This window comes from Aedes aegypti, chromosome 3 (genome assembly GCF_002204515.2).
Source record: "Aedes aegypti strain LVP_AGWG chromosome 3, AaegL5.0 Primary Assembly, whole genome shotgun sequence".
Taxonomy (NCBI): Eukaryota; Metazoa; Arthropoda; class Insecta; order Diptera; family Culicidae; genus Aedes; species Aedes aegypti.
The window spans coordinates 148,255,912-148,276,923 of record NC_035109.1 but is presented as its reverse complement, the minus strand read 5'-3'; the positions used below and the strand labels follow the sequence as shown (position 1 = coordinate 148,276,923).

General features: G+C 41.5%; 1 protein-coding gene and 1 long non-coding RNA gene across 2 annotated transcripts in view; both read right to left on the bottom strand.

Annotated features, from left to right (window-relative positions):
* The window catches only part of LOC5568217, a 48,257-nt gene extending 31,092 nt beyond the window's left edge, over positions 1–17,165 (bottom strand). Inside the window, exon 1 of the mRNA XM_021851290.1 lies at positions 16,803–17,165. The gene's annotated coding sequence lies outside the window, so the exon portion shown is untranslated. The remainder of the gene's footprint in view (positions 1–16,802) is intronic.
* Positions 17,166–18,243: 1,078 nt separating this feature from the next.
* Positions 18,244–18,755, bottom strand: LOC110678897. Its single transcript, XR_002502027.1, has 2 exons — positions 18,633–18,755; positions 18,244–18,574 (listed from the first exon to the last, which is right to left on the bottom strand). It is a non-coding gene; the product is annotated as an uncharacterized LOC110678897 (long non-coding RNA).
* Positions 18,756–21,012: the final 2,257 nt, after the last annotated feature.

Genomic DNA, 21,012 nt, shown 5'->3' with positions numbered 1-21,012 from the left:
TCTTACTTTTTGACATGTGCTGGAATATGTTATAGACAGACATGTTCCAAAAAGAAGTCAACAGCTAAATCGACTTCCGTGGCAGACAAGTGAATTGAAACAGCTCAAAACAATCAAGAGAGCCGCTCTTAGGAGATACACAAAATATCGCACGGTTTCCTTGAAAATTCATTACGTTAGACTGAATTATGAGTACAAGCGGATTAGTCGTTTATGCTATTCTCGTTACCAACAAAATATTCAAGGAGGTCGCACCCGAAGTCGTCTTGGAAGTACGTTAACCAACAACGCAAAGAGACCGGCCTTCCTTCGTCAATGACGTGGAACAATTCAACCGCATCTGATCCTCAGCGGATTTGCCAGTTATTCTCTTCCAAGTTCGCTGATGTGTTTACCGAGAAACTCTTACTGATGGTCAGATCGCTATTGCGGCGACTAATGTTCCTCACCTCTGTATGCTCAGACTCCGGTGCATAAGAAAGGTAGTAAACGGAACATGGACAACTATCGGGGCATTTCTTCTCTGAGCGCTGTATCGAAACTATTTGAACTTATCATCAGGTATCAGAAGGCCGGCTCCAAAGGCACGTTCCCCACCAGTTGGGAGATTTGTGCCATCGCCATATTTGAGCCTATTTCATCATCTACCCGATGGGAGAGGAAAGGGAAGGGAAAGATGGGAGGAAATAGGAGTGGGGTCCCTTGAAGAGGGAAGATCGCATAAGCGAAATGAGAGCATGTAGCTCCATACCACAATGGGTTCGAACAGCGCCCTAAAAAGGGCACTGCAAAACGCATGAGCGTAAAGAGAGCCTATAGCTCATTACCACAGCGGGTTAAGAATAACAGAATGTCCTGAAGATTCAGGCTTCTGAATTCAGTTTCACTTAATAAGTGTTTACCAAGTAATTGGAATCGCATTTGCGCAAAAACTGGACAGTTACATATCAGGTGATACGAAGTTCCATAATCGGAGTCACAACTATCACACACAAATGAGTCAGCACGCTGAATATTTGCCATGTGATAGTTGAGTCGGCAGTGGCCTGTCAACGCTCTGACCAAGAGACTGCAATTCTGCTTTGACAGATTTGTTAAATACTTCGCCACCTTTGGAGATGGCTCAGTAATATACAATTTTGTTTGACGACACGACTCCAAACTATTCCAATATTGCTTGTGCTGAGTTGCCGCCCAAGAGATTATCTGAAGCTTCACCCAGCACTTCGAAATTGGAATAGCCGGCTCAGGGCCAATGAAGTCATGCGATGCTCCATCGCGAGCTAGCTCATCAGCCAATTCATTTCCAGCGATGGAAGAATGGCCAGGTACCCATACAAGGTTTACAGAGTTGACTGAATTCAGTTCCTCAATTTGAGTTCGACATGCGATGACAAGCTTCGACCTTGAGTTGGCCGAAGCGAGAGCTTTTATAGCAGCCTGACTATCTGAACAGAAGTATATGACTTTACCCATTACGCGCTGTTGGAGTGCTGATTGCACTCCACACATAAGAGCAAATATTTCCGCCTGAAAAACGGTGCAGTTTCTACCAAGTGAGTAAAACTGATTCAGCCTTAGCTCACGAGAATATACTCCTGCACCAGCTCAACCTTCAAGAAGGGAGCCATCAGTGTAACATACTATATTGCTTGATATACTTCTTTCCAAATAGCCAGACGTCCACTCTTCCCGTGAAGGGAATTGTGTGGTAAATGTCCTGTAAGGAAAGTTACAAGCAATTGTGAGATCACTTGGAGCAAGGACAATTTTGTCCCAATTCACCAAAAGTGGAAACAACGAAGTGTGTGTAGATCTACGATTCACTGGATTTTTCTCCAGTAGATCCAGTACCCATAAACGGTAAGAGCAAGAAAGTGCTTCTTGTTTAAGATATATGTGTAGTGGCGCAACGTCGAAAAGGGCCTCGAGCGCTGCTGTGGGAGTTGTAGAGAACGCACCAGACATCGCCATCAAGCACATCCTTTGGAGATGGCCCAATTTTGATTGGATTGTTCTCACTTCGCCCTTTTGCCACCACACAAGACATCCATATGCCAATATTGGTCGAACAACTGTTGTGTAAATCCATTTGATATATTTGGGTTTGAGGCCCCAAGTTTTACCAAAGGTTCGCCGGCATTGACCGAAGGCCATGCAAGCTTTTTTGACTCTGAAATCAATGTGAGGTGTCCATGAAAGTTTGGAATCTAGAATGACTCCAACATACTTTACTTGATCAGTCACATTAATCTCAGTGCCAAAAAGACGTAAAGGTCGAATTCCATCGCGGTTTCGTCTTTCCGTAAAAAGAACAATAGATGTTTTATTCGGGTTAACCGAAAGGCCATATTGGCGACACCAACTCTCGACTACCTGAAGAGCACTTTGCATCAGGTCGAATAGGGTGCTTATGCACATACCAACTATCAGAGCTAGATAGTCGTCGGCAAATCCATAGGTTGGAAAACCGCAATTATTGAGTTGCCTCAATAGCGTATCTGCTACGAGATTCCACAAAAGTGGTGATAAGACTCCCCCTTGGGGGCATCCGCAAACACTCAATTTTCGAATCGCTGCTTGACGCAATGTCGAGAAGAGATGTCGGTTTTTGAGCATTTGATGAATCCAATTGGTAATCATTGTAGGTAGCCCATGGTTTCGTGCGGCTTCCAATATGGCATCGAAAGACACGTTATCAAAGGCACCCTCAATATCCAAGAAAACACCCAAGCAGGATTGCTTCTGAGCGAATGCTTTCTCGATATCGTATACAACTTTGTGTAAAAGAGTCACAGTGGACTTTCCAGATTGGTAAGCATGTTGATTCACATGAAGAGGCATGTTTGCCAAATAAACATCACGGATGTGATGATCGATAATGCGTTCCAGACATTTCAGAAGAAAAGAGGTCAGACTGATTGGTCTAAAACTCTTCGCTTCCTCATACGACGCACGTCCTCCTTTTGGGATAAACTTTACAGTAATATCACGCCAGGATTTGGGAATGTACCCGGTAGCAAAACTGCTTACAAGTAGCTTTTTCAAAACATGTTTGATAAACTCAAATCCCTTTTGGAGCAGAACAGGATAAATCCCATCCGCTCCTGGAGATTTAAAAGGAGCAAAACTATTAAGTGCCCATTGAATCGATTCAGTAGTTACGATACTGCGAGCCGAGGCCAGAGACTCGTAACTACATGAAAAGACATTTGGTTCATCCGTAGATGCTATGTCCACACATCCGGGGAAGTGTGTATTGAATAAACATTCTAAAACTTCTTCATCGGAAGAAGTAAAGTCACCATTAGGTAAGCGAATTTCGTTCACTTGGAAATCCTTAGATTTTGCAAGAATTTTGTTCAACCGACTGACTTCACTCAAACTGGAAACATTTGTACAAAGGTTTTTCCAGCCGGATCGTTCAGCAGAACGAAGAGCCTTCTTGTAAGCCTTGCGAGCTGACTTGAACGACTCTGATCCAGCTGAACGGCGTCTGTTCCAACTCCTTCTACATTGTTTCCTGAGTCTAGTCAGATCGGAATTCCACCATGGGGTCCCTCTTGTAGTCTTTACAGACCGCAGAGGACATGCTTCTTCAAAAGCTTCCATAATGTAGGATGTTGTAGTATCAACGGCATCATCCAGATCACTTGGATTTTCAATGGACGGAGAATATCCATGAAATTTGGTCGCAACCAATTCAATGTAGAGTTCCCAGTTTGTTGACCGGGGATTCCTAAAACGCAAAGTCTGCGCAGTTACATTTGAATGTTCAAAGAAGATGTAGCGATGATCAGATAATGATTCCTCATCTGATACATGCCAATTCGTCAACTCGTGACTGATTCTATTCGAGCAGAGCGTTATGTCTAACACTTCTTCTCTATTAGAAACCATGAAGGTTGGGCGATTGCCTATGTTAAGTAATCCAAGGTCTGTACTACTTAAGTATTCCATCAGACTGGAGCCTCTCAAATTGATATCTGAGCTGCCCCAGATGATGTGATGAGCATTGGCATCACTGCCCACAATCAGCGGAAGGCCTTTTGTTACGCAGTGTACGACAACTCGTTTGAAGTCATCCGTTGGGGATGGTTCATCATGTGGTAAATATACCGAACAATAGACGTATTTCCTGTTGAGGTAACCAACAGAAACATCGATTGTGACAGCACATACATCTCTGGTAGTTAACTCAGAAATGAATGTAGCAACGATTGCTTTATTAACGAGCACGCATGCGCGGGGCATGGAGCGCGAGTTTGCCATTTCAAGTTTGCTAAAAGTAGCAAAAACTGGGTCCACAAGGTTACCTAGATAGAAGTTCCCTCTACGAAAGTAGGGTTCTTGAACTAGCGCCACTTGGGCTGCACCATTTTGCATGAGTCTGCAAAGATTGATCGTTGCTGTTCTTTTATGCTGAAGATTGATCTGAGCTAACCTAACCGTAGCCACTACCCAAACTAGGCAGGATTAAGCTTTTTGCAATCTCAGTACGAAAAAGACCAGCAACGAAAAAACCAGATCGGTATCTATTTAAAGTCGCCAAAGGCGAAAGAGCACAGAATACACTGTGTAAAACGCATAATGCGAATCCATATAGGTGATAATTTAAATTAAATGTCAACATATTCATAATCCCACCCTTATTAAGCCTCAGGATAGAGACTGAAGAAGGGCAGCCGATTATCTCGGAGAAACACAAGGTCACCTGCACCATTGCTCCGGGTAGCACAGGAAGGACTCAATACTGTGGAGGGCGCCCTGGTACCCCACAGGCTCCGTTTGCGGTTAGGTTTTATTTAGACCCCCCTAACCATTCATTCTTAGGCACGGTACGCATCACACCATAAATTAGGGGTCACCTGTGAGGTGGACTTTTACCACCGGAACAGGCAGTCCGTAGTGTTAATTCTTAGCCAGTTGAAACAACCGCTACCGACACTACGCGGCTATCTAGGCTGCTCGGGAAAAGGAGGTTAATATTGATGATTAACTCCTGACGTGCCCAAGCAGCCAACACAACTATCGGGGCATTTCTTCTCTGAGCGCTGTATCGAAACTATTTGAACTTATCATAATGCAACCTTTATTATCGCATTCTAAACAGTATATGAGTGACGACCAACATGGGTTCATGGTTGGCCGGTCAACTACCACCAATCTGGTATGTCTCACTTCGTTTATTACCGAAAGCATGGTTGAGCAGATGCAAACAGATGTAATATAAACCGACTTGTCAGCTGCTTTCGATAAGCTGAACCACAGTATTGCTATCGCTAAACTACACAGACTAGGGGTGAGCGATACATTACTTCAATGGTTTCGATCCTAGCTCTCTGGTCGCCAGCTGATGGTCACCATCGACGATTGCACATCAGAAACCTTTCCTGCCGCGTCTGGGATACCACAAGGCAGCCATTTAGGACCTTTAATCTTCCTGCTATATTTTAACGATGTGAACCTAGTTCTCGAAGCCCCACGTCTTTCGTATGCTGATGACTCAAGCTTTTCCTGCGAATCCAGTCTGTAAATGATTGTTATTTCCTACAACGACAACTCGGAATATTTTCGAACTGGTGCAGCATAAACCGTATGGTGGTTAATCCAGAGAAATGTACGGTGATTACTTTTTAAAGGAAAAAAGAGCCCATCTACTTCGACTATGAGCTGTCCAACACGACAATTAAACGTACAACATTAAAGACTTAGGAGTTATCCTTGATTCGCAGTTGAACTACCGTGCACCCCCGTTAATTTGAACGGTACCTCATGCAAACCATCGGGGTTCATTTTTAATTTGAACATCTAGTCACCCTAGAATCGTGTTTCTGGTAACCTCTTTCACTGTTTTGTTTTGATTCTGCGTTCCGTTCCACAGCGTTCCATTTCACTTTACTCCGTTCCATGAGCTGAATGACGTTTGAACCATTTTCAATCTGAACGATGTGCAAATTAGCGAGGTACAAATTAAAAAGTGTTCAGATTTAATGTGGTCAAACCAGTTAATACAAACAACACATGTCATACGCCATAGATAAAGCATCTAGGGCTTTAGGCTTCATTTTTAGGATGACAAAACATTTTTCCGATGTTCATTGCCTGAAATCTCTGTATGGATGTTGGTGCGCTCGATTCTGGAATATTGTTCTCCCGTTTGGAATCCATTTTATAACAACGGCGTTGAAAGAGTTGAATCGGTCCAGCGACGGTTTCTTCGATTCGCCTTGCGCAAACTGCCTTGGAGTGACCCGTTCCGTCTGCCAAGTTATGAGGATCGTTGGCGGCTGATTGGTCTGGAGCTGCTTCGAGTTCGTAGGGATACGTCAAGAGCTCTCCTGGTTGCTGACATCTTGCAAGGCCGAATAGACTGCAGCTATTTACTACAGCAGATCAACATAAACGTACAACCTCGAGCCCTGCGTAACAGTGTTATGTTGAGAACGCCGCTTCATCGAACTAATTATGGCTTGAACGGTGCGATTGGTGGAATTCAGCGCGTTTTCAACCGAGTTTCTGCATCATTCGATTTTCACCTACCTCGGTCAACTTTGCGTCGGCGCTTTGTGTCACATTTCGCAGAATAGTATATTTAAGTTTTAAAATGTTTTTAATTTTATTTTCATTTCATTTTATTGATTGTTTCTTTAGATAGTTTCATACATTATTCATACACTGAGATTTGGAGATCCTTTCAACAGTAAAGTAGTTCATGTATAGTTAATTTAGTTTAGGGTCTATAAATATGGATTCAACTTTAAAGGAAAACTATAACAAAAAAAAACCTTTGTAATTGCTTAAAGAAAATGGGATAGTTAAAGGAAAATTTTTCTTAATGTACTAATATCACAGAGGGCGCCGAATAGTTTGTAGCAATGGATTTGCGGAAAGATTGCAGCTATTCCATAATTTGGGTAGCAGGCCGTTGATCCAGTCATCGATTGTGTTGATTCCAGCTAGCCTATGCAAGGCTTCTGTGTGGTAGTATGGGTCCAGATCTAGTATCATTTTCAGCAGTCGATTTTGTTTGGTTTGTAGTTTCCTGCGATGGGTTCTCGCACAATTGCACCAAGCTGGAAAACCGTAGGTAATCGTTGGACGGATGATGGCTTTGTAGAGCAGCAGTTTGTTGGATGTATTCAGGCGAGAGCGATGACAGATTAGCGAGTATAAACATTTAACAAGTTTGTCGCACTTTTGGAGCGACTTCTGGGTATGAATACCAAATTTCAGCTTCTGATCTAAGTTCAACCCCAGATATTTTACTTCTGTTGACCATTCTACTTCGAGCACCCCCGCAATAACTTTACGTTGCGGTAAGTGTCTCGGACTGCGACGGTTAGAGAAGAAGATTGCTTGAGTTTTGATTGGGTTGATCTTCATTTTCCATTTGCGTTGGTATCCTTCAATGGCGTTTTGTGCGGCTTGCAACTTTGTGATTACTATTGTAGGATCTGAATCAGTTGCGACGAATGCAGTTTACTTAGAGCAGGAAGCAGACTGATAGGCCTGTAGTTGCCAGCTTTAGTAATATCCTTCCCAGCTTTTGGAACAGGAACGACCACAGCATGTTTCCAAACGGTTGGGAAATAGCACAGCTGTAAGCAGACCGTAAAGATCCTAGCTAACAGGATAACAGCTTTGCGCGGTATCTTCTTCAGTAGCTGGTTGCATAGTTTATCACGACCAGGAACCTTCTTGTTCTTGAGATTATTGATTAGTAGTTGAACTTCTTTCGGTCTTACCAGACAGGCTGCACCAAGCTGTTGTTTGATTCGTTGATCTCGCGGATTGATTCCGCTACTGCTGTTACCGTGGCATTGTCACTAACTGCAGTATTGTTGTGTGCTGCAGCAAAGCTTTCAGCTAGTAGTTCTGCTTTTCCTTGGGATGAAGCAACTAGGAGATCACCATGTCGCAGTGGATGAGTGTATTTGGTGTTTTCACGTAGTGCTCTGGAGATTTTCCACATTTTAACTTCACCGAAGTTCACATTGCTGATGACTTCCCCAAACTTATGAAAGCGGGACTGGGCACATTCTTCACGAATTCGTTTGTTGAGCGCATCCACGATTACCTTGTAGAACGGATCTTTCGACCGTATCCACTGCCGCCGGCGCCGATTGCGAAGGCGAATTAAGTTTCTGGTATGCTGCGATATTTCTGGAACATCGTATGGCCGAATAGGTAGCTTGGGAACGGAAAGACATTCCGCATGAAGAATAGTATTGCTGAAGAACTCGACTGCACTATCTACAGATGTGATGTCGTTGATCTCCAGAACAATTGGCGCTGTAAGCTCGATGCTATCGTTGACAATTCTCTGGAATCTGGACCAGTTGGCACGAACATAGCAATATTTAGTATTGTCGGAAACGTCGGTCGAAGGTGTGGAGTCGACAGTGAATACCACTGGTAGGTGGTCGGAAGATAATTCGTTGATAACAATGGGTCTTGACATATCCACTATTGTTCCGACGGTAGCTCAGGGGATTTGGTTTTTCTCCGAATTGGATTTAACTTGCACTGAAACGCGTGGGTTGATTTTCAAGATAACTTTAACTTTATTAACTTTGATTTCTCCGCGAGAATATCACTCCGCGAAGTCTGCTAGTGGACTGTTGCTTGTTCATTCATGTCTTCCATCCAGCTGCATTTTCTCTTGAATCGACTGTACCTTTCACCTCTTCACACACGCTAGCAAGCTTTCAGTCTAGGCGCGCAAACAGTCTACACACGAAAAGCTCTCACATTTAACCCTGCTATCCTGCGGTGCGTCGAGTACAAGATTTTTCTCAAACATACACCCCCCGTTGAGACCTTTGGCTCAACAAAACAGTAACTACTTCACTCTTGATCGATCGTCCAGGCTGAAGTCGCTCACTCATCTTCATTATAGTACCTGCCTATGCTGGAAACGGACTATCTTCTACCAACACATCTCGCTTCTCTCGAACCATTTCGTTCACTAATTGTTGCTCTTGTAAATCCCTTCGCGTCACTCCATCTTCAACTAACAGCGTTTTCGATTTTGCTGCAGCATACGGATTAGCCTTGAATTCGTTACACCATATTCGTTTTCCAGATGATGAAGAGGTTGATGGTTCGCAACGGTTTCTCGTCATAACGAAAGAATCACCAAGCTGATACTTTTTGCCGTTGAATGAGAGTTGTTGTACACCACGTCTTCGTCCATTTCTCGCACGCTTTTTAACAGCTGAATCGACCGCTGCTGATTTAATACCGAGAGGATCGTTCTCGATTTCGGAAAACTTTTCCATGATCTTGCCAACTTGCGTGCAATAATTTAGTTGGCACTGTACTGCACGTGGTGCATCCTTTTTCATCTGCGCTGATCCTCCAGCAATCCATCCAAACTCTGTTTCAGCCAACGTAATCGCAGTGTTCTCTATTTTCAGGCGTCCAGCCTTCACCAAGTCGAGAAATATCTCGTTGCCGATAATCATATCCACTTCTCCTGGTACATGGAACGATGGATCTGCTAACTGCAAACCTGTCGGTACCCTACAAGAACCGGATTTCATTTCCACCTGTGGAAGCCTTGCTGAGATTCTTGGTACGACCAAGAAATTCAAATCACTCGTCGCATACGTATTGATTCGGGAGCGAATTTTCGTCGATACCAGATACTTCACTCTGGTCTGGATGTCGTTGAGACCGCTAATCGGAAAGTCGACGCGTTTCATCTTTAGCCTCAATTTGTTGGCCAATCTCTCCGTAAGAATATGGCTATCGGATCCTGAATCCAACAAGGCACGGCAATTGATGGTGAAACCTCCATGTCCGACCACCAAGACCTCTGCCGTTGATAGCAGCACTTGCCGCTTCGTTGTATCAATCAGCGTGCACATCGTTGTCGCACGCCGACCATCTGGCTCCTGTTGATTTGACTCGTAATCTTTATCAACATCTGGCGTCGGAGACCTCTCTACACTATTCTGCCAAATCTCAGCCTCGGGATGCAAAAGGCTATGATGCTTACGACCGCAACCTTGCACCTTGCACCGTTGATTGGATTGGCAGTCATTGACTCGATGATTCAATTTCAAACAGTTGTAACACAAGCTCATCCTTGCGGCAATGGACTTGCGCTCCGAGAAATTCATGTCCTGAAATTTCATACATCTGTAGATGGCGTGCTCTTCCGGACAGCATGGACACGCTTCGCTACCCGTTTGCATGAACGATTTCAATGCTTGTGTTGGCGCTTTGATACCAGCAACACGCTGTTTCGCTTGGACCGTTGACTGCTGTACCTGCTGCTGTGAGCGGTTCGTACGCTGCAGAACGCGTCCTCGTTCACGAAGGAACTCCATAAACGTTTCGTATTCTGGTACCTCTCCTCTGGGTATCTTCATTTCCCATTGCTCTTGCGTCTCCTTGTCAAGCTTCTTGTAGAGGACGTTAAGCAGAATCAACTCCCCTAAACCTTCGACGGGATAGCTGTGACCATCCAAAGCATCAACATGCTTCGAACAAGTTTCAACCAATTGTGAAATCGATTTCCCACGGTTGTCACTGCTGATGACGGTGCAATCCAGAATAGCGTCAATATGAGTATCCATTATCAGCCGCTTATCCTCGTACGCGTCCTCGAGAATCTTCCAGGCCCTCTCGTAATCGTTGTTATTCACGACGTCTTGGTCGATCTTGCACTTTGCATCGCCTTCGAGAGAATTGCGCAAGTGCAAAATCTTCATCGCTGAAGTCTCGTTTGGGTACTTCGCCATAATGCTCTTGAAGAGGCTCTTAAAGCTGTACCAATTCTCCGGTGTCCCATCGAATTTTGGGAACGGAGCGTGTAGTTGCGGGACAGCTGCTTGCACTACTATCGGTTGCTGGAAGCCTGGAATGCTTAAACTACTTGACGTACCTGAAGTTACGCGACATGCTTCTTGCGTTCGTGCAATTCTTGTCTGCAAGTCTACGTAAAGTTCGTTGTGGATATCCTCGAATACCGCGTACTCCTGACGTACTACGGTTCGCTGTTCTTTCGGCAGCAATGCCGAGATTTCGCTATGAATCCTGTCGAATTCATCCGCACATCGTCGCAGTGTTTCAAAGTGAAGGTTGAGCAAATGTATGCTCACACCTTCCCCTCGCAAAGACTCCTTCATTCGTATCAGCTTCTCCGTTATCAGATCTCGCCGATCTGTCAACATTTCCAACTTGGACTCCATCATCTTCTTCTGCTCGAGTAGTTGCTTCGCAATCTTTTGATCTGCCACCGACGGAACTGGCAGCACGTTGTCACTACTCGATTCCGTTAGCTCTTAATATGTTTCTTTGCCATACACCTTTTAGCACACCACGTGGTGTTTCACTTTCGCTCATGTTTGAACTTGTTCACTCTAGTTCAATCGAGTTCGCAATGCGTCACGGACACATTCCCACAAATCACCACTCGTGTCACGAGCACGATAAACGCTTTTAAAATGTTTCGTCTTTGACCTCAGCCGAAATACGCACCCGGTGCGTACGAATGTTCACTTACTCCTGTGCCACGGGCACAATCAATTCCCAAAACTCTGCCACGGGCTGCACGAAGCACTCACCGGGTAACATCACGCCACGTACACGCTCACTGATTGTCTTTGGCCACGGGCCACTCCATACAATGTTCGCTAATCGCCACGGGCTATTCCACTGCACACGGTGCAATTAACTTCTTCCGACCACGCACTATGCCACGGACATAATCGTCTTGTATCATTCGGTCACGGACCGCACTTGTGCACTTGGTGCTCTTCTTCCACACACGAAACAGCGACAACTTCTGGACACAGCATCCGGGAAAACAACTCACAACATCCGGTTCGGATGGACCAAAATGTTCCGACGGTAGCTCAGGGGATTTGGTTTTTCTCCGAATTGGATTTAACTTGCACTGAAACGCGTGGGTTGATTTTCAAGATAACTTTAACTTTATTAACTTTGATTTCTCCGCGAGAATATCACTCCGCGAAGTCTGCTAGTGGACTGTTGCTTGTTCATTCATGTCTTCCATCCAGCTGCATTTTCTCTTGAATCGACTGTACCTTTCACCTCTTCACACACGCTAGCAAGCTTTCAGTCTAGGCGCGCAAACAGTCTACACACGAAAAGCTCTCACATTTAACCCTGCTATCCTGCGGTGCGTCGAGTACAAGATTTTTCTCAAACAACTATGTTATTGGATAAAACCAAATCAAGGATAGACGACTGCCCTCTGCCCGTGGGATGAAAGGTAGGTGCGTCTGGAGCATGGATGAAAAAAATTTCTGATACTGACATTTGTAGCAGTTGAGTACCGGCCTTGTTACCTCGGCTGCAGTTCCATTGACGACTGCGAGCGTTATAATCGCCAATGACAAATGTGGGAATATCACCAGCTGTCAGCATCCTAAGGTCGTTACGAAAATGCTGCCACTCTCCTCTGTGCCATGCACCCGGAAAGTATGCTGCGACGATCTTCATCAATGTTCCATTACAGACCACGAGGATTCCGATTGCTTCGATGACTTTAGTACAAAGTTCAATTTGCTTGAACGAAAGTCTTTTTTCAACCGTCAACATAACTCCGCCTCCCCTCTCTGCATTTTCACGCTGACTGTCCGCTCGCAAACAGCAGAAGTTCGGATGGGTAAAAAAGTTGTGCGAGTTCAACCATGTCTCCGAAACAGCAGCCACGTCAATACCATACCGGTGAAGGAAATCGAAGTATTCAAGATATTTTCGCAGTATAGACCTTCCGTTCCAGTTAAGCATTTTTAGTTTAGCGTGATTAGGCATTGTAGACATATTTTAGCATCAGCTCAGATAGAGCTGAGAATTGTTCCATTTTGTTTCTGCACCCTTGCAGACGGTGAAACATATCGCGGGCCAAGCTCAGAAATTCCGATATAGAGAATAGATCAGGGTCCATTCCACTACCACCGGCTTCGCTATTACGAACCACATCGGAGTATCGCGGACGGCCGTTGTTATTATGTGGTTGACGATGATGTTCGACGCTAGGAGACAGCAGGGATTGTTCTCAAAAATCGTATTTTTGATTTTTTTTTATATGTTAAAGTAGACAAAAATGAAGTCTTTTGCACAGTGGGTCAAGATGGAGAAATCATGGACAAAAAAGTTATGATTTAAAAAAAAGGTGAATTTGTTGAAAATGGTCATAATAAACTTTTCAAATGTTTCGGTAGCAATTAGTAAAATTTTCTCATATACCTTTTTTGTTGCAAATTTTGCGTACTTTCATAAAATCGGGTCGAAAAGCATTCAAAAAGTTTATTTAGACCATATTGAAAAATCAACCTTTTTTAAAAAATCATAACTTTTTTGTCCATGATTTCTCCATCTTGACCCACTGTGCGAAAGACTTCATTTTTTGTCTACTTTAACATATAAAAAAATAAAAAAAAATCAAAATACGATTTTTGAGAAAATTGATTTTTAAGCTTTATTTTTGATATATAAAAATATTACAAAATATTTTTTTACAGTGTATATTTTTTTTCCAGATAGTCCCAACAATAACCTAAAACTTTGCGGAAGACTCCAAACTGATCGGACAAACCGTTTCTAAGTTATATTATAATGACCAAAAATTGAAAATTATATCATAATTTTGTATTAAAATCGCTGTATCTTTAAAACGGCAAAAGTTAGCCTGATTTTTCCGTATACCTTTTTTGTTGTAAATTTTGCGTTCTTTCATAAAATCGAGTTTAAAAATATTTAAAAAGTTTATTATGACCATTTTCAAAAATTCACCTATTTTCAAAAAATCATAACTTTTTTGTCCATGATTTCTCCATCTTGACCCACTGTGCAAAAGACTTCATTTTTTGTCTACTTTAACATATAAAAAAATAAAAAAAAATCAAAATACGATTTTTGAGAAAATTGATTTTTAAGCTGTATTTTCGATATATAAAAAAATACAACATTTTTTTACAGTGTATATTTTTTTTCCAGATAGTCCCAACAATAACCTAAAACTTTGCGGAAGACTCCAAACTGATCGGACAAACCGTTTCTAAGTTATATTATAATGACCAAAAATTGAAAATTATATCATATTTTTTTATTAAAATCGCTGTATCTTTAAAACGGTAAAAGTTAGCCTGATTTTTCCATGTACCTTTTTTGTTGTAAATTTTGCGTTCTTTCATAAAATCGAGTTTAAAAATACTTAAAAAGTTTATTATGACCATTTTCAAAAATTCACCTATTTTCAAAAAATCATAACTTTTTTGTCCATGATTTCTCCATCTTGACCCACTGTGCAAAAGACTTCATTTTTTGTCTACTTTAACATATAAAAAAAAAAAATAAAAATACGATTTTTGAGAAAATTGATTTTTAAGCTTTATTTTCGATGTATAAAAAATTACAACATTTTTTTTACAGTGTATATTTTTTTCCAGATAATCCCAACAATAACCTAAAACTTTGCGGAAAGCACCAAACTGATCGGACAAACCGTTTCTAAGTTATATTTTTTTGAAAATTATTAAGGATTTTTTTTCTTAGGCCCTTCTCAAAAGTAAGGCTAGAGTCAAAATGGCGAGCCGATGATGCAAAAAGGCATTTTTGGGCATAAAGAAACCATGTGCAAAATTTCATCCAAATCAAAAAATATAAAAATGAAATTTGGGAAAAAAATCGTCATTTTCTGTGGAACCGCTCATGTACAGAACATTGTTTTCCACACCGTTCTTCTTCACAGAGAACACTTTCACTTCTTTTGGAGAAATGTTATTACTGTTCAGTTCTTCTTTGAGTTCTTCGAGGTCATACATCGATAAATCCGAAAGTATGATCTTCACAGGTATTTCTTCCGCTGGGACATAACTGTAGAATTGCATTTCGTTTTGTTTCAGACTAAAAATCGTTTGGTGGAAGTATTGTTTACTTCCAAGAATGAGCTGAACACCGTTTTTGATCACCTTCATTTGGTACTTGTCTTGAGGCATATTCTCCGTTGAGAAGAATAGGCGAAGTTCCTTTGTACTTTTCCCAGTGACCGTTATTGGTGGGCATCTGAACTTTTTGGGTTCAGAGGGCCTCGGCGGTAATAGCTGGTTTTGGGGTGTGTTGTCATAAGTGTCCCCGACATCATTAGGCAGTCTGTTGTAGATTTTGTTGTGACAGACGACACTCATATTACAGTGGGTTGACTGAGTGGAAGTCGTGAGTTCAGGGTGGCTCATTTTTTGACGCTTCGGACACTCAGGGGTAGATACTTCGTGGCCATTAGAATTAGCTGCGATTCTATGTGACTTGTTGTAGTCACATCTTATTTGTATCCCGGACTTTCCGGGGACATTCAAGTGACCCTGGGTAGGGGGCGGGACTAAGAAATCCAACGCGAATGTATTTGGGACTTTACACTATCGAAGACACGACGGTAAATTTCGTTTGCAAAAGTGAACGAAATGAGGCGCGTGCAATATCCGACCGTGTTGCCAGATTGACTCGTTTTTAATTTCAATTTTTATTTTAGTTCATTCTATCATTAGGGCTTTTGAAGTCTGTTGATATTGACTGTTAAATAAATAAATAAATAAATAAATAAATAAATAAATAAATAAATAATCAAATTATTGGAAAATACCTAATTAGAATACTGTATACAGCAGGAAATATCAACTGGTGCACTCCGACTGAACACTGGTGGCAGGAGGTCCTAGAATCTAAACTATCAATTGTAAGTACAATGTTAAAACTTATAAAATCAGGCTAATGAAAATAATTTGAATTACAGTTTTAGCTGCTATTAAGCTGCTCAGAAAAGGTGGTGCGAATTTCTAAAAGAAAATCCGAACACCAGGTTTTTCCAGGTAGTAGACACCCTGTAGTACTAATAGTAACAAATCGATCGACAGCCGGACGGTGAAGCTCTCGGTCTTCTAATCTTCTCACTGCTTGAAATTATATTTTCCTGGACTAAAAAACCTGAAAAAAAAACTCTTATGCAATAGTTTGAATAGGGTCATTAAATCCGAATACCCAAAAGATCTGATTGTAATAAAAACTTTGCCATTGTTTTGAAATTCATACAACCTCTAATCAACACTACAAAATACAGTGATCAAATATCTAAAATCATAGCTCCCTGGAAAATATAAATTCCAAGCCCAGGGCTGTAACAATGTCTAGAAGGTATTGTGGATTAATTCAAATTCACATAGAAATTGCTGGCAGAACAATTTAAAGAATGTGCAAGGGAGTGCTTTTAGAGTTTCCTGGAAAAACCCCTAAGCGTGTTTCTTCAAAATTTCTGGAATAAACATTGAGAATATTTTTGGGAGAACTGTTGTGGGTATCTTTAAAAGATCTGCTAGAGTACACGCTGTAGAAATCTGTAGATCATTCAAACTGACATAAGGTTAATCCACCAGGTTTGCGTCTAAAAAAATACAAATGCAAATACAAACAAGTGGAAAAATCTCCGGTGGGATAGTGCCTGGGAAATTTTTCAGAATCCCTGTGGAAGTTATTAGTGCTATTGACCTTCCAGTAAAAAATAAAGACTATTTGAAGACTTTTAAATTATAATGACCAAGTCTCTAAAGACTCCTACTACCAGCAGCAAATCTGTCGTGACCCGCGTCAACCAGTTTGGGAAACGCTAGAATGCAGAACAAACATCTTTCGAATGTTTACATTTGACACCCAATCAGAATCCGCAGCCACGGTCAAGAACAGGCAGATGTGGGGGTAATAAATTCCAATAAACGCAATTTTCTGCAAAAGTTCTTTAGAAATTTCACAACTGCGAAGAATTTCCCTACCTTTGGCCTGGATTTTCTCGATCTGCAACAGCTGATATTTTGCTACGTCAGCTTTGGATCCACTGCCGATGACTGCGGGGGACAAATCGTCAAGGGGTGAAAATCGCAATTTCTTTTCGTCGATTTCTCGCAATCCAACAAAGTTCTTCCAAGCACTTCACTTTCCGTATGCACTGCTTCACACGCGTTACAAACTCACACGCAAAACACGAACAGGGAAGCAAATTTTCACGAGTATTTTTCCGATTTTTTGTGGTGGCTCAAAATTTGCAGATCCGGAGTTTTCGTGATTTTTCCGATATTTTCACCGCGACCGCAAAACTGTGATGACAGAAAACGAACGAACGAACGATGGATGAAAATAAAATGACAAAAACTGTTCAAAACGCCCTACCGGAAAGTGAGGATGTTGATGTTATCAGTGCGAAGCAATGGGGCTGTGAGGTCGAAGCGCAATTGCACCGTTTTGCATGATGAGATCAAGACTAAAGCCCCAAGCACAATGTGAGCGGCAGCGCGGTACAACGGCAAAACGTCAAACCCATCTTGAGCTACACTCTACTTGTCAAGTCAATGTTGAAAAGGATTTAGTCAACATGGGATTGATAAGTAAAGTGTAGATCAAGATGGGCAAAACGGCATGCCGTTGTACCGCGTTGCCGTTCACATTGTGCTTGGGGCCTAAGGGTCTGTCCAAGATTAATAATTGAAGGGTCTGTCTCAATTGGGCTATTAAAAATAATTCACACTTAAATTTGACAGTTCGAAAATAATTTTCCTTAAAAACGATTAATGAACTGTCAAATATTAATTTTTGCTGGTCCAATTCGCGAAAGTTGCCGAACCAACGATATCATGATTTATGATGATTCGTGAAAAGAAAATACTTCATTCTATTTTGTTTGTCTGTTGAAAATTGCTTCGAATCATTGGAAGTGTATCTGTTTTAGCCAAGTCAAGTAAATAGTTTTTTTTTATTTATCAAACATATGAGATATGTTGTAATAATGTTCAACATTTCTGATCTCTAGGGAACAAGACTCTGCAAATATGCCGTCAATGTATCGTCAGCCTTAATGAGGAAAATTGTGTTACTATTGTCGGCGCTTGCGGTTAAAGTTAGAAACGGCTTCCGAAATTGGATTTTTTTTAAATCTATGCGAATGCAGCTCTAATACGCCCTACTTGCAAAGAGTGGTATCCTGCACGGATTCTGAGAAAACTCCATTTATTATTGTACCTATTCTTATGGTTCCTTATTCTAATCCTGTAGGGGTGGCGTCTCGTCAGCGAAATCCGAAACATTCAAGTTCGCATGATTATCAACGAGTAGTTCAACCAGATTTCAGTTCCGCCGTTTCACGGCTACATGTAGAGAACTGATGAACTTCTTTTGGGCACATAGACGGGGTTTGGGATTTTTCACCAATAGCAACTCAGCTTTCTCAATCATAATCTTCTTGATGCAGGCTAGAAAGTTTGCCTTGGCGGCGTTTGTTCCAACCTGTTCCAACATGCACTTTATTGACTTCTATTTTGGACACTAGAAGCTCGACATACTCCAAATTTCCGCAGGTCCTTGCATGGTGCACATTGATGAGACTATTTTGGTTGATTCCGGCTTGAGATATACTGGAAATCATCAGGTTTCCTGTGGTCGCTGCTTTCCAGATGTTTTGTCCGTCGAAATGCTTTGCGAGTACCTTGCCAGCTGTTCAGGAAAGAATTCTGGTTGTGAGGATTTCATCCCACCATTGCAACCTGTTCCGTCACTGAGAAAAAGTGATCGTAAATAAAGCTATTCTGGTCAGAATATTTCGTTAAACTTACTTTTACTGGTCTTGGATCTTGCGTAGGCAGCAGGAATGTCCGACCGCAGATGAATTACCGGATAGGGGAAACAACATTATGTTGGAAGTAAACAACAAACACCGATCGCCCGAGCGTGCGAAAAAGAAATTAACTATCGATCTGTCAAATTTAAGTCTGCTCTGCAGCAGACTTATTTTTGACAGATCGAAATCAGGGGTGGAATAATTATCGAACTGTCAAGTTTAAGTACGAATTATTTTTAATAGCCCAATTGAGACAGACCCATAGTAAATTGGTCTGAAATTCCATGGTAGTTTCAAGAATGGGCGTAGTCAGCTAAAATAGTAATTTTACCCACGGATTTTTTTCCCGTGTACCTATTGAACTTTTTTTTCGATTTCATGCCATTTCGACCATCCGCAACCAATCCGACACCACTGCTGTTAAATGCGCGAGCAATCGAGCAGCGCTAGCAGTCATTTTTTCCATGGGCAACAAAAAGGGGGTAACTTGCATGCAAGTGCGCTAGCAGTTTAGATTAAATATTTTCTTGTATACAAGTTGCTCGCGCCGATTTTCACCGGTTGAACCAATTAAATCATTTTTGGCTATTTTGAGGAAAACCATGAAAATGTATTTTCTGGAATAATTTTGTGACAACATTAGCGCATTTCCTCAAGGGGATACGCGGGAACACGATACGCGAAGGAACCAGGAAAGGAACAACCGCGATTTTGCTAACTTTCTACTTCATACTTATGGGATATAACGTTGCGGTGTTTCATCAGACACGGTTGTACCTTTCCTGGACCATTCGCTGCATGGAATTTTGGGCAAATGCGCGTTTTTTAGGAAACTTTAACATTACGCCACAGACTGTCTGTCTGTGATTAGGCCTGACTTGTTTGTCAAATATTGCAAATATTACGAAATTACATAATGCAGTTTACTTAGCTTAGCTTAGAGCTTTAGACTGACTACACTGCCGTGAATCGCAAGTCAGTCCCATCTGTAAAAAGTAGGCATTGAGATAATGGGCTGTGAAGTTCCCAAACTCATTTTCCATGCGAATATTCAAAAAATTTCAGAGGATTGGAACATGTTCATATTGTCGCACCGCCACCAAAACGGATCGCGCCAGTGAAAGTCGCGACGCGCCTCAATTCGCCGCATTTTAAAATCAGTTTTTTAGTGTGGCGCTGCAAAAATAGATTTTTATGAACACAGCGCACTATTCACATATTAGCTGCGACGCTCGGGGCCCGACTAAACAATAATTTAAAAAAATGTTGATCTTGATTTCTACCGGATACATAATATCTCAATGAAACTTTCACAATTTGATTTTCACTACAATATCTTTCCGAGAAAAATATAAAGATGGTCAAAATACGATTCATTTTTGTGTTACATAGTGCGGGAATCTGTAGTGGGACTGATATGCGGTTACTTTTCATTATGGGACAATTTAACTTGCTGTTTTTTCCTATTTTTTTCAGAATAAATCACATTATCTCATTACTGCAGCTGAAAGAGCATTAGAAGTTATGTTGAAAACTGAACTCAACCCAATTTTGACGAAAATGCAGATGGGAATGACTAGCGATTCACGGCAGTACACATTTCAACGGTTGCTATTCCGTGATTGACCAAAATCAGTGAAGATGCACAAAGAATCAATTAGAAGTTCAGCTGGGATTGGCCATAATCTTCTTCAATGTGCATAATTCAATGCCTCTATTTAAACAGGCCCCGTCATCGCAGTCAAGGGGGAATGTGGGAATCATAAAATTACATGAAGCACACAACTATTAAAAAAAATATCATATATTTGGCATTGACCCCTAATAGGACCAATGCAGACAGGTGCCTTATACTTGAAACAAGCACCCTGCACAGTAATTCTGTCCCTCTAGGCCTGAATTGTTTGTCAATAGTCAAATATAGCAAATATCATAAAATTACATGAAGCACACAACTATTGAAAAAAATCATATATTTGGCATTGACTCCTAATGGGACCAATGCAGGCAGGTGCATTATACTCCAATCAAGCCCCCTGCACAGTTGTTTTGTTTCTCTAGGCCTGAATTGTTTGTCAATAGTCAAATATTGCAAATATCATGAAATTACATGAAGCACACAACTATTGAAAAAAATCATATATTTGGCATTGACCCCTAATGGGACCAATGCAGGCAGGTGCATTATACTCCAATCAAGCCCCCTGCACAGTTATTTTGTCCCTCTAGGCCTGAATTGTTTGTCAATAGTCAAATATTGCAAATATTATTAAATTACATGAAGCACACAACTATTGAAAAAAATATCATATATTTGGCATTGACCCCTAATGGGACCAATGCAGGCAGGTGCATTATACTCTAATCAAGCCCCC